This window comes from Bos indicus x Bos taurus, chromosome 1, assembly GCF_003369695.1.
Source record: "Bos indicus x Bos taurus breed Angus x Brahman F1 hybrid chromosome 1, Bos_hybrid_MaternalHap_v2.0, whole genome shotgun sequence".
Taxonomy (NCBI): Eukaryota; Metazoa; Chordata; class Mammalia; order Artiodactyla; family Bovidae; genus Bos; species Bos indicus x Bos taurus.
The window spans coordinates 10,775,558-10,789,864 of NC_040076.1; positions in this window are offsets into that span (position 1 = coordinate 10,775,558).

Sequence of the window (14,307 nt, forward strand, 5' to 3'; positions counted from 1 at the left end):
TAAAAAAAGAAAAAAAAACAAGGTCAAAAAAATTATAAAAAATATATATATGAAGTTTGCTTTAAAAAAATAGGGTCTTTTTTTTTTTTTTGCAAGGTAATAGTAGGTTATAAAAGTGAAAATTAAAGGAATAATAGAGGACTTAAATTTTTTTTAAAAATTAAAAATAAAAAAGAAAGAATGATCGTAAAAATAGTAAAAATATATCTAAGACTTTCTCTGGTTTTTTTGTTGGTATTGTGGGTTCAGTTCATTTTCGGCTAGTTCCTTGGTCCGACTTCTATTTCTCAAGATCTATAGGCCCCTTCCTATGTGGATGGTACTAACCACAGGGTTTTAATCTATTGCCTGTAGCTTCCAAGGCGGTTCCCTCTGTTATAGCTTCTTCTGTTTGCTGGTCTCTTTAGTGTCTGGTTTCCACCCTGACACAAAGGGGACGGTGGTGGACACTTTTTTTTTTAGGCTCACTTGTTCAGTCACGCTGTGGGGAGGGAGGGACGCTGCAAACAAATAACACTGGTGTGTGCTCCAAGTGCCTTAGCCACACTGGGTCTGCACCCGCTCACGGCGCATGTAGCCTTCCTGCCCACACTGCTCAGGCTCTAGGTTTTTCCGCTGGGAACCGTCCGTGGCCGGCCCTGGGCTGCTTGCACCTCCCAGGTCCAAGCCGCTCAGATTCAGGCACTCGGGTAGTCCTCAGAGGTGCAGACTCAGTTGGGCCTGCGTTTTGTGCCCTTCCCAGGTCCGAGCAGCTCAGGTGATGAGGTGTTTGGTGAGCACGATTGCTGCGACTTATTGCCTCCCCGCCGCTCAGTTATCTAGGTGTACAACTGGCACACCTTCTTAGGCAAATGTTGACCATCCAGACCCCCAAGAAGTCTTAGTTAGCAAAGAAGCCTGCTTACAGTTTTATAGATAATGTCTCTCTGGGGCTGCGATTGCCCCCTTCCGGCTCTGGCTGCCTGTCACCGGAGGGGGAAGGTCTGCAGCCGGCTATCTCTGTTCAGTCCTTTGTTCCGTGCTCGGGCCTGGCGGTGTCTTAGGTTAGGGCTGGCTTTTCGCGTGGTAGATATCCCACAGTCTGGTTTGCTAGCCCAAATTAGTTCGCTCAGATAGCACTCAGGGTATTCAGGCCAGATCCTTACTCTAAGCGATGCAGTCCGCGCCGCGCCTCCCTGCCCAGCCCCCGCTTGTTAATGGCGGATGCAGGCGTCTGTGCTGCTTCTCTGCTGGGGGAGTTACCGTAGGGCTTGTAATCTGTGGGTTTTAATTGTTTATTTATTTTTCCTCCCTGTTTTGTTGCCCTCTGTGCTTCCAAGGCTCCGCACAGATTCGGCAGTGAGAAGGTTTCCTGGTGTTTGGAAACTTCTCTCTTTTTAAGAGTCCCCTCCAGGGATGAAACTCCGTCCCTCCCTCTTTTGTCTCTCTCTCTTTTTTTTTTTCATTTATTTCTGTTTATTTTAAAATATGCCTAGTAGGAGATTTAAAGTTACTTTTTTTGGTAAAATTTTATTTTATTTTTAAACTTTACATAATTGTATTAGTTTTGCCAAATATCAAAATGAATCCGCCACAGGTATACATGTGTTCCCCCTCCTGAACCCTCCTCTCTCCTCCCTCCCCATACCATCCCTCTGGATCGTCCCAGTGCATTAGCCCCAAGCATCCAGTATCGTGCATCGAACCTGGACTGGCATCTCGTTTCATACATGATATTTTACATGTTTCAATGCCATTCTCCCAAATCTTCCCATCTTTTATATTTTTTCCTACCTCCTTTCGAAGACTTGGGTTGCTTTTCTGGGTGCCTGATGTCCTCTGCCGGCATTCAGAAGTTGTTTTGTGGAATTTACTCAGCGTTTAAATGTTCTTTTGATGAATTTGTGGGGGAGAAAGTGTTCTCCCCGTCCTACTCCTCTGCCATCTTAGCTCCTCCCCCCAGTTTCATTCCTTTTTATGGTTGAGTAATATTCCATTGTATACACACACCATTGTATACACACATCGTCTTTATCCATTCCTCTGCTGATGGACATTTAGGTTGTTTCCATGTCCTGGCTATTGTGTATAGTGCTGCAATGAACATTAGGGTGCTAGTGTCTTTTTGAATTATGCGTTTTCTGGGTACATGCCCAGTAGTGGGATTCCTGGGTCTTTACAACAGTTCTATTTTTAGCTTTTTTTAAAAAGGAATCTTCATAGTGGTTGTAGAGGCTCCGGAATTTATTTAAGTCTTCTGTTATAGTAGGCCTCCTTTGACTCCACTCTGGTGGTTGCAGGGTGCACTTTCCTTGTTACTACCTCATGGGAGTGGAAGTTCAAGTTCCTCACTGACACCTGTAGGAATGTTGGTCCTCCTCACTGCTATGTGTGAGTGGGAATTCTGGATTTTTGCAAGCCTCTGCTGACACTACCCTGATTTGGAGGGGCAGGAGTACCTTGTTACTGCTCCCTGTGTGGCCTCTGTCAACATCATGGGTATGAAGATGTCCTTCTTATCTACAGGTAGTGATGGAAGTCCTGACCTTCCTCTAGGCCTTCTCTAACACTGCACAGTGGTGTCAGCTACAGATTGGTACTTGCCATGGGCACTTGCCATCTATCCCTATAAGCATTCAGTCATGTGCTGCTGCAGATTTCTGACCTTTAATACCCTCTGAAAAGAGTTCAGGGTGGAGAGCAGAAATGATGCACTCTGTGCTCAGGGAAAAACTGGCAGGACAGGTCTTCAGATAGTTTGATATTTTCAGGAGCCAAGTTTATGGATCCAGTTCCTGTATCTCCCCATATCTAGAAAAGTACTAAAATCCTTTATGGTGATGACTGTTCCTCTTGACTGGAAAAGTTTCATGAGACTAGTAGAAACCTTCTGGAGAGATATGTGCTTGATTGCATGTATTCCCCCTTCACTAAAATCACAGATATACTGACCTTTCCCTCTGCTTCTTTGGAGCAGTCTCTCAGAGTTATCTGAGGAGCTGTCTCCCAGGCTGTAGTCCTCATTTTGCCCCAGGTAAAATTTAACTCACTACTTTCATGAAGTACATTTTTAAAAAGTTGACAGTGGGCAGAGAAAAAGACAGATTTAGAAGTCCAGCTCCCCACTGACAGTACCAGGATGGGGTGATTTGGGGTGGGCCTACCATAAAAATCCCTGGTCTCAAGTGGACCTTATCTGACATCACTGGTGGAAGGGTAGGATGCCTCATTCCTTGCCTTCCACCTTGGCAAGGATGGAGTCTAGGTACTCACTTTGCTTTTACTGGTGGGAGTAGGATGTGAGGGAGTCACAGAATTTTTTTTTCTGTGGTATTTAGCCAGAGTAGAATGGTTATTTTCAGAAAATTCTCTTTCTTGCTGGGGTGCCCCCTGTGGATAATGGGAGCAAGCTTTACTTTGGGATATTTTTTCCTGGTTCTCAGTGGTGTTTCTGGGTTGCTAGCTTCTCCAGAAAGCAGTCTGGAATATATGAGGCAAAGAAAATCCAGAAAACAAAATCCAAACTTAGAGAACTCACTATCATGTCTTTCCATCAGTCCTGAGGTCCCTAGCCAGTTTTCTTTCTTCTCTTCACCTGTATCTCCATCTTCTTATTTTTATTTTATATATTGAATATAAACTCTGCCTTCCCTTTTCCACTATAGTTAGCAGAAGGAATGGCGAAAAAGTATGCCTACTCCATTTACTCAGAAGTAGAAAGTTTTGGACGTCTTTTAAGGTATACTAGTGAATAAACCCTGAATATTCATTGGACGGACTGATGCTGAAGCTGAAGTTCTAATACTTTGGCCACCTGATGCAAGGAGCTGACTCATTGGAAAAGACCCTTATGCTGGGAAAGCTTGAGGGCAGGAGGACATGGGGACAACAGAGGATGAGATGGTTGGATGGCATCATTGACTCAATGGACATTAGTTTGAACAAGGTTATGAGATAGTAAAGGACAGGGAAGCCTGGCTTATTGAAGTCCATGGAGTTGCAAGGAGTTGGACATGACTGACTGAAAACAACAAGCCTTCCAGGCTGTGCTCAACACTGACCTGTCCAGCCAACATTTGAATTATAGAAAGGCTCAGTGAGCTCTCACCAGACACTCACTGTCTGGTTACCCACTTTAGCCTTAATGCTCAGCTACCCAGAGGACTGTCTGGCTGCAAAATAGAGGTGTCTTTTCCAGCCCAGGCTGCTACCACATGCATTCGCCACTCTGCTCTTATATTGTCATATGTGTATCTATTCATGTACAGGAAGTCTCCTATATACACTGAGTTCCATTTCAACCGCATGTTCATAAGCCCAATTTGTTCACAAGTCCACCAAGTTAGCCTAGGTACCCAACTGACACAATTGGCTATAGAATACTGTACTGTACTGTACTGTGATAGGTTTATAATATGTTTCACACAAATAATACATAAAAGCAAAACACAAAAAATAAAGAAAATGTTTTGAACCTTACAGTACAGTACTTTGGAAAGTACAGTAGTACAGTACAGCAGCTGGCATACGGGGGCATCAAGTGAACAGGCAAGAAGAGTTACTAACTGGAGGAGGAGGCGGGAGATGGTAGAGCTGAAAAATCATCTGCAATAGCAGACAGATGGCAAGCTGCGATTTCACTCATGCCTGACATCGATGGAAAATGCACATTTACATCTTTGAAAGTTTGCAACATGAAGGTTCATATGTAGGTGACTTACTGTACTTCCCTCTAGGTCCTTCCCAGTGCCTAGTCTATATCTGGTGAAAAATTGAATAAAAATTCTTGATAGCCTGGAAAATGAGTCCCAAAAGGGGTACAAATAATCTCATTCAAGCTATCATTTGACAAGCTCTAATATTTGTTCAAGTAAAGTATGATCTTAAGAGTTTAGTGATTTCATTTTTAAATGAGTTTGCTTAAATTTTATAAAACAGTTATTTCCTCAAAATGAAAAGTTTTGATTCCCTTTGTAGGAAGATCATTGTGTGTGTCCTATATTGCTGAAGAGTAAAGACTCAATAATGTTGAGAATAATTGAGTAAATGATAAAAAATTTAGCTTACAAATGGTCTCTGGTCTTGTTAAAAAAAAACTACTTGTATAAATATTTTAAATTCAAAATGCCTCAATATAATCACCATTGCTTTTTTTTTTTTTCCTGGCATTAAGATTTTAAAAAAGCCAGACAGGAAGAATGTGAAAGAGAATGGTTACTAATGCAGAAAGTGTGTTTAACCCCAGAACCCTAATATCAATTAAACTAATATTATGGCTTCATGATTTTCTTTCAAAAATAATTTCCCCTCTCTAAACTGTCTCTGACAACCTACTTCTTTCTTCCAGCCATGTCTCAAGGGATGTGTATTGACGGGAAATTTTGAGCATCTATAAAAGCGTTTATTGAATTTTTGAATAATTGGATTAAGAAATAATAAGCAATCATTATTTTCATGTTTGTTGAGCAACTGCTCTTAGTTGAACCACAAACTAGGGCTGCAAAATTGTAAGGAAAAGGCAGCATGCAAGAAGTTGTTTGCATGAATAACACATTCATAGTCACTAAAAAACAAATAAACCAACCAATCAACCAAACAATCAACTAGAAACAAATTGAACATGCAAATAATATTAGAGCAGTCCAATATACCTGGAGAAAAAAATTTATAACAGTAGGTGTTAAACACAATTCTTTTCTGAAGAGTTTATCTTCGATTTTTCTCTTTTTATGCAAATTTCTTCCATTAAACGTAGGTTGGCTTAAGGTGAAGGGGATGATGCATCAGTTTTTTCATTTTCCTTCACTTATAAGGCTTCCCTGAGAGCTCAGTTGGTAAAGAATCTGCCTGCAATGCAGGAGACCCTGGTTCAGTTCTTGGGTTGGGAATAATCCCCAGAGAAGGGAATGGCTATCCCCTCCAGTATTCTGGCCTGGAGAATGCCATGGACTGTTTAGTCCATGAGGTCACAAAGAGTCAGATGTGACTGAGCAACTTTCACTTACAAAAGAAACCTAAGAGAGATCTTCGGTGTTCAGTCTCTCCAACTACAAGTCCAGTGAGGAAATCCCTTTCAAGATTACATCTGTTTGAACCAGAGCAGGGACAGAATTGCTGTCACTTTGACACAGGTTGTTTTTGTTGTTGCTGGTTTTTTTTTTTGTTTTTGTTTTGGTTAGCTGCAATTGTTGGAAAGTCTTTCCTCATACTGAACTGAATTGTTCCTCCAGGGAGCACTTTTAGGCTGTCTTCCATAAGATGGTCTTTAGATATTTTTTCTTCTGAATGCTAAATATTCCCAGGTGATTCAACAGACCATTTTGGCTAACTCGTCTAGACTGTTTATTATTGTAATAACCCCCTTCCTTTAATGTTCCCTATGTTACTTAAATAAGATGGGAAAGTCATTTTAAGAAAACTTCAATTCAGTTCAATTCAGGGAATAGCTATCAAGCACTTAGGATGTACCAGACGCTCTTTTGGGCCCTGGGGCTAAGTCAGTGAACACGACCATCTGTCCTGAAGATCACGGTTAGCAAAGGCAGATATTCAGTGAGTGATTAAGCCCAGATGAGTGTTCTGGACAAGGTTGTAAAGTTGTTTAAAGCAAAGGGAATTTAATTAATCCTGAAGGATCATGGAAGCTGTCTCTGATGAAGAGATGTTTAAGGGAAGATTTGAAGTCTAAGTATATGGAAATGATACAGCAGGAAATGATACATGGGGTTGAGAGATGTCCCAAACTCCAAGGGAAGACAGTGTTTAAGAAGAGGATTGCAAGTTCTCCTATCAGTGGAGAAGGGCCTGAGTGGTCACCATCATGATGAACTCAGTGTTCAGAAAGGAGCAAACCTTTGGCTCTGCCCTAGCTTTTTTGTGTCAGGCTACCTAGCTTCCACACTGTTTCCTCTACTTATTTACATATGATTTTAACAATTGTTCTGGTTATGTGAACATATTATACAAAACAAAATGCTTTAAAGGTTTATTTTATTTTAAAATGCTCAAGGCGGACAATCCTGCTTATTTCTACATGGCTATATTTTTGTGTCACATGGTTAATTAGGTAAAGACTGAAACGTGGCCAATGGATTTAGAAATAAGGAATCCATTGTGACATTGCAAATGGTCCTTAGTGGCTTAGTGGGAGAGGAAATCAGGTTGAAGTGAGTTGGGGAGTGAACAGGAGGTGAGCTAGTGAAGACAGAGAATGCAGACACTCAAGAATCTTAGCTGTAGAGGAAAGAAAAGAGATAGGGTAAGGATCTAGAGGTAAAGAGAAATAGAGAAATGTCAAATTTTTGGAGAGGATATTGGAAAGATTAACTATTTCTGGACAGACATGTACTATTTAGAGAAAGTAAGAAATATGGAAAAGTTTTCCCCAAAGAATGCTTTGTCTATGACCTTTGATTGTTTCCAGCTTGGAAGAGAAGACAAATTTAATATGTAAGTAATGGCTAAGATAGGACATCTCATGATAGAGAACTTAGTTGTATGATGAAAGAAAAAAAGAAAATTAGGTAGTATATATTGAGATGATCATACATTCAAAAGGCAAGCCTGGAGATCAGCTTGGGCTGGAGGGTTAGAAGTAGAAATGATTTGGAAGTTTGTTTCCTTTCCTTTCATTCCATTTGACTTTGGGAAAATTATATATAGCCTTTCTAAGCTTCATATTCAGAGAAGGCAATGGCACCCCACCCCAGTACTCTTTCCTGGAAAATCCCATGGACGGAGGAGCCTGTTAGGCTGCAGTCCATGGGGTCTCGAAGAGTCGGACATGACTGAGTGACTTCACTTTCACTTTTCACTTTCATGCATTGGAGAAGGAAATGGCAACCCACTCCAGTGTTCTTGCCTGGAGAATCCCAGGGATGGGGGAGCCTGGTGGGCTGCCATCTATGGGATCGCACAGAGTCGGACACGACTGAAGCGACTTAGCAGCAGCAGCAGCAGTAAGCTTCATATTTCTGTTTGTAAAAAGGGCATCATGATGCTGAATTCAAAATTTTTTGTGTGTGTTTGTGAAGAAGAGATAGTTTTTGTAAAGCTTTTATTATGGTTAATGTACAATAAATGAGAGTTCATATAAAAATTTAAAACAACTTGAAGAACAGAGAGACTATTACATTATCATGCTTTGCACATAATAGGTGTTCACCAAACAAACAAACAAAACAAAACAGGGAGAAGGAAGAAAGAAGTGAAATACATATTGTGAACAAGTAGATGAAGCTAAAAGAACATATGTGAGGGCTGCTGCTGCTAAGTCGCTTCAGTCGTGTCCGACTCTGTGCGACCCTATAGATGGCAGCCCACTAGGCTCCCCCGACCCTGAGATTCTCAAAGCAAGAACACTGGAGTGGGTTGCCATTTCCTTCTCCAATGCATGAAAGTGAAAAGTGAAAGTGAAGTCGCTCAGTTGTGCCCGACTCTTAGCGACCCCATGGACTGTAGCCCACAAGGCTCCTCCATCCATGGGATTTTTCAGGCAAGAGTATTGGAGTGGGGTGCCATTATTGCCTTCTCCGATATGTGAGGGCAGATGATGACAAATTAGATGGGTCCACAATTCATGCAGCAGTGTCTCATTGTGTTCATGAAATTAAGAAAACCTGGGACATTAGGTATTTGGAAGCTAATTCATAAACTGTCATTCATGATGTCAGTGTTAATCATATTATCTGTTATACAGATACAAATCTTAGTCCCAAATATACCAGATGTGTAAGAAACATAACTTTATTCTTCTATATATAAACTAAATTCTTTGAATTTTCCATCCTCCAGGACATCAAACACTAAATAGTTTTCTTTTCCCTGACTTGTGTCTAAGTTCCTGGGAGATTTGTGTAATTTCAAAATGCCATAGGATATATCTTGTCCTTGACTCATCTGTTCACGTAGATACTTGCTGATCAATTCAAGGTCTTTTCTCACTGATCCATGCAGGAAACTGTCAAGACAACTCTTACCCTTGTGTACCCAGTGCTTTAAAGTCCAGGAGACTCTCTGCTGCTTTCACATCAGGCTTGAGAACAGGGGCATCATTTTACGGCTTCCATGCTGTTTCCCTGGGACATATGTATGGCTTCATTTGCCTTAATGCTTAATTTGTGGCTTTATTGCATCCAAGAATAAAGAAAATATCCACATCTACTATCTGTCTCCTAAACTATATCAGGGTCTTGCTCTTTCACTGAAATTCCAATATGGAAAACAGAGTCAGTAATTATCTCTCTTTAAACCACCATTCTTTGGCTATCTTGGCTCTCCTCCAGCCTAGTAGATTGTTTTTCCAATCTTCAGGGGAAATCTCTCCCTCTGTAAATCCTGATGGCTTCCCCCAAAGTCATTTTTGCTCCTAAAATAATTTTTTTTATGGGTTTAGGATTTTGGAAAATATAAACAAAAGACTTATAGGAAGTTTCTGTTTTCCACCCCACCCTGTCACACCCACATCCTCAGGAAATAACTAGAATAGACTATTTGCCTGAATTAGGTGAGCAGGTTGGAAAGGGAAAGTGGGAACTTTAGGGAAAATCCATTTGTATTTTGACATCCTGTGATAATGACAGTACATTGCATTTCCTTAAAACTTGCTACATAAATTATAAATAGAAAATTGATAAAAACCTACATTGGTTATTTCAGTTGGATCAGTTGTCTGCAGCCATGCACTTCAGCACATTTTTATTCATCTGCATTCTTAATCCACATTGCTTGGGAAAAAAATTCTGAACAATTTCCTTTAACTCAACTAATGAAAATTCAGATTAGTTGGCATAAATGTGAGTGCTTGGCAGTCATAATTCTGAGATTATAGTGGCAACATTTTAAGATGGCTTAGATGGGTCTCATGACCATTTTCACAAAAAGAAAATGACCACCAGTCTTTCTTCTCTCGGAAAAGTCTTGAAAAGTCAACATTGATTTTTGCCCAAAGTTTCTTGGTCACTTCCCAAAGGCATAAAATTAGTTTTGGCAGTTTTGTACTAAGAAGGGTAGCATATACTATTTTCAATTACTTAAAATTTTATTCAATATAAAAATCAATTAACAGGTTGGTAGATTTCCACTTTTAGTCAGTGCCTTCATAGAAATAAATTCTCCATTTCTGTTATGGAGAATTGACAAAGTATCAGGATGAGTTTCATTTGAAAGCAGGTTTTTCTAATCTGAGGAGCATTATAGGGTTTGTAATTGCTTCTATTCTCTGGGCAGTTTCTCTCATGGATACCCTCTCCACACTGAGCTCAAAACAGTGTAGCATCCCCCAGGAATACTTTTAGGATTTGATGTTCTAGTAACAATGTTTTCAAAGACATAGCAAATATATTTGAAGATTGGCAAGGTGATGGCTCATGGCATGAGTATTTGATATTGTTTTATAAGTGTCCAAATAAATATTTTGTTCTAGACTTGGGACATAAACTTCTAGTGTTACCTAGAGGAATTCATAGTTAGAGAGTAATACAGCCCCAGAGGACTTCCCTGCTGGTCCAGTGGTTAAAACTCAGTTCTCCCAATGCAAGGGATCCAGGTACCATCCCTGGTGAGGGAGCTAGATCCCACATGCTGCAATGAAGATCAAAGAAACTGCGTGATGCGACTAAGACCTTGAGCAGCCAAATAAAGAAATAAATAATTAAGAAAGAGTAACACAGACCTTCGGGAGTTTCTAAACAAGCTCGTGATCTATACTATTTGTACAAAAGCAAGAGCAAGTGTGGCTACAGGATACTCGTCATCCATGATGGCAGCAGAGCTACTGTTAGACCATACTGTTTAGCTGTTGTCAAGCCATTCTAAGTGTGAATGAGGCCATTCTTGAGCAATTAATGTCTCTGGGCCATCTGGCATTTCATGGTTGGACACTGCTTGGTGAAGTGCCAGGGGCAGGAAATTGTGGCTTATTTTATTATGCTTTGCTAATGGCTTCCCTGGTGGCTCAGTCAGTAATGAATCTGCTTGCAATGCAGGAGACCGCCTGCTATGCAGGAGACTCAAGTTCTAGCCCTGGGTCGGGAACCCTTGGAGAAAGAAATGGCAACCCATTTCAGTATTCTTGCCTGGGAAATAAATATGGACAGATGAGCCTGGCAGGCTACAGTCCTTGGGACTGTAAAGAGTCAGATATGACTTAGTTACTAAACCAGCCTTGCAAAGATTCAGAAGTCAGTAACTGCTGACATTCCTGCAAGTTTCCTTTGGTTGGAGAGTCCACACTTAGACAATGAAATAATGAAGAGGTTGTGCAATGAATGTGCATGTGTGTGTGTTTGTGCAACATAGAGTCACACCAGGGATATGTGAAGTTCTGGCTTTCTTTCTGGAGCAGATCAATTATAGAGTGGTCTGACTGCCAGCACACCAGAGGTTGGACTGAGTGAAGTAATTCAAGCAAACATTTAAAAAAGGCTAGGATTTCATTTTCTGTTTCTTTCCTGACTCAGACACATGAAGTCTAAAGGCGGCCTCTTAACTTCTGCCTCTGAGTGAGTCTGAAGTTAGTCCTACAGTTAGGACACATTTACCTGGGACAATGCAGTCTAAGATGTCAGGGCCTTCATTAGAAGCATTAGAAAATTCCAGGGGACATAGACTTCCAAATTGCTTTACTTGGAGTATCAATAAGCAGATGTCAGTTGTTCGATGGTTGCAGCAGAGTCTGACGATCAAAACCATCACCGTATTTGGGCCAGAATCTCAGAGTGGCTACCATATAATTGTACTTAAAGTCAGGAGGATAAGAGTTGAAACATAAAACCAACCACCACACTGCTTTTACTGTTGAACTAACAAAACATTAAACTTCATAAAAAATCATGGTATAAATTAAAACTTGTCTTTAGAACTTTAATTTTCCAGAGCTTGATAATTCCTCTTTGGAGAGTCTGTCATGTCCTTTTAGATCCAGAATTTAAGTTTTCTTCAAAATTCTAAGTGTTTCTCAAAGTTGCAGTCTGGCATCCTCCTTTAGAATCCTCCCCAAATTTGTCTTTTTAGCTGACATAAAAATATTCAGAATTGGGGAAAAAGATAGTTGGGGAGTTTGAGATGGATGTGTACGCACTGCTATATTTAAAATGGGTAACCAACAAAGCCCTACTGTATAGCACAGGGAACTCGGCTCAGTGTTACGTGGCAGCCTGATGGAAGGGCAGTTTGAAGAACATGTACATGTATAAGTATGAGTCCCTGTGCTGTCCACCTGAAACTATCATAACATTGTTAATAAGCTATACTCCAACAAAATAAAAAGTCAAAAGATTAAAATGTTATCCAGCCCTCAGTTTAGTTCAGTTCAGTTCAGTTTAGTTGCTCAGTCATGTCTGACTGTTTGTGACCCCCTGGACTGCAGTACGCCAGGCTTCCCTGTCCATCACCAAATCCTGGAGCATACTCAAACTCATGTCCATCAAATTGGTGATGCCATCCAACCATCTCATCCTTTGTTGTCCCCTTCTCCTCCTGCCTTCAGTCTTTCTCAGCATCAGGGTCTTTTGACCTGAGTCAGTTCTTCGCATCAGATGGCCAAAATATTGGAGTTGCAGCTTCAACATCAGTCCTTCCAAATTCAGGACTTATTTCTGTTAAGATTGACTGGTTGGATTTTTTGCAGTCCGAGGGAATCTCGAGAGTCTTCTCCAACACCACAGTTCAAAATCATCAATTCACTGGCACTCAGCTTTCTTTACAGTCCAACTCTCACATCCATACATGACTACTGGAAAAACCATAACTGACTAGATGGACCTTTGTTGGTAAAGTAATGTCTCTGCTTTTTAATATGCTGTCTAGGTTGGTCATAGCTTTTCTTCCAAGGAGCAAGCGTCTTTTAGTTTCAAGGCTGCAGTCACCATCTGCAGTGATTTTGGAGTCCCCCAAAATAAAGTCTCTCACTGTTTCCATTGCTTCCCCAGCTATTTGCCATGAAGTGTTGGGACCAGATGTCATGATTTTCATTTTTTGAATATTGACTTTTAAGCCAACTTTTTCACTCTCCTCTTTCACGTTCATCAAGAGGCTCTTTAGGAGAGGAGGAGCTAAGATGGCAGAGGAGTAGGACGGGGAGAACACTTTCTCCCCCACAAATTCATCAAAAGAACATTTAAACGCCAAGTAAATTCCACAAAACAACTTCTGAAAGCCGGCAGAGGACATCAGGCGCCCAGACAAGTAACCCAAGTCTTCGAAAGGAGAGAGAAGAAATACAGCTCCACTCACCAGAACACCGACACAAGCTTCCCTAACCAAGAAACCTTGACAAGCCACCTGTACAAACCCACACAGAGCGAGGAAACGCCACAATAAAGAGAACTCCACAAACGGCCAGAATACAGAAAGGACACCCCAAGCTCAGCAATTTAAACAAGATGAAGAGACAGAGGAATACCCAGCAGACAAAGGAACAGGATAAAAGCCCACCAAAGCAAACAAAAGAGGAAGAGATAGGGAATCTACCTGATAAAGAATTCCAAATAATGATAGTGAAATTGATCCAAAATCTTGAAATCAAAATGGAATCACAGATAAATAGCTTGGAGACAAAGATTGAGAAGATGGAAGAAAGGTTTAACAAGGACCTAGAAGAAATACAAGAGAGTCAATATAAAATGAATAATGCAATAAATGAAATTAAAAACACTCTGGAGGCAACAAATAGTAGAATAACAGAGGCAGAAGATAGGATTAGTGAATTAGAAGATAGAATGGTAGAAACAAATGAATGAGAGAGGAAAAAAGAAAAACGAATTAAAAGAAATGAGGACAATCTCAGAGACCTCCAGGACAATATTAAACGCTACAACATTCGAATCATAGGAGTCCCAGAAGAAGAAGACAAAAAGAAAGACCATGAGAAAATACTTGAGGAGATGATAGTTGAAAACTTCCCTAAAATGGGGAAGGAAATAATCACTCAAGTCCAAGAAACCCAGAGAGTCCCAAACAGGATAAACCCTAGGCGAAACACTACAAGACACATATTAATCAAATTAACAAAGATCAAACAAAAAGAACAAATATTAAAAGCAGCAAGGGAAAAACAACAAATAACACACAAGGGAATTCCCATTAGGATAACAGCTGATCTTTCAATAGAAACTCTTCAAGCCAGGAGGGAATGGCAAGACACACTTAAAGCGATGAAAGAAAATAACCTACAGCCCAGATTATTGTACCCAGCAAGGATCTCATTCAAATACGAAGGAGAAATCAAAAGCTTCTCAGACAAGCAAAAGCTGAGAGAATTCAGCACCACCAAACCAGCTCTCCAACAAATACTAAAGGATATTCTCTAGACAGGAAACACAAAAACAG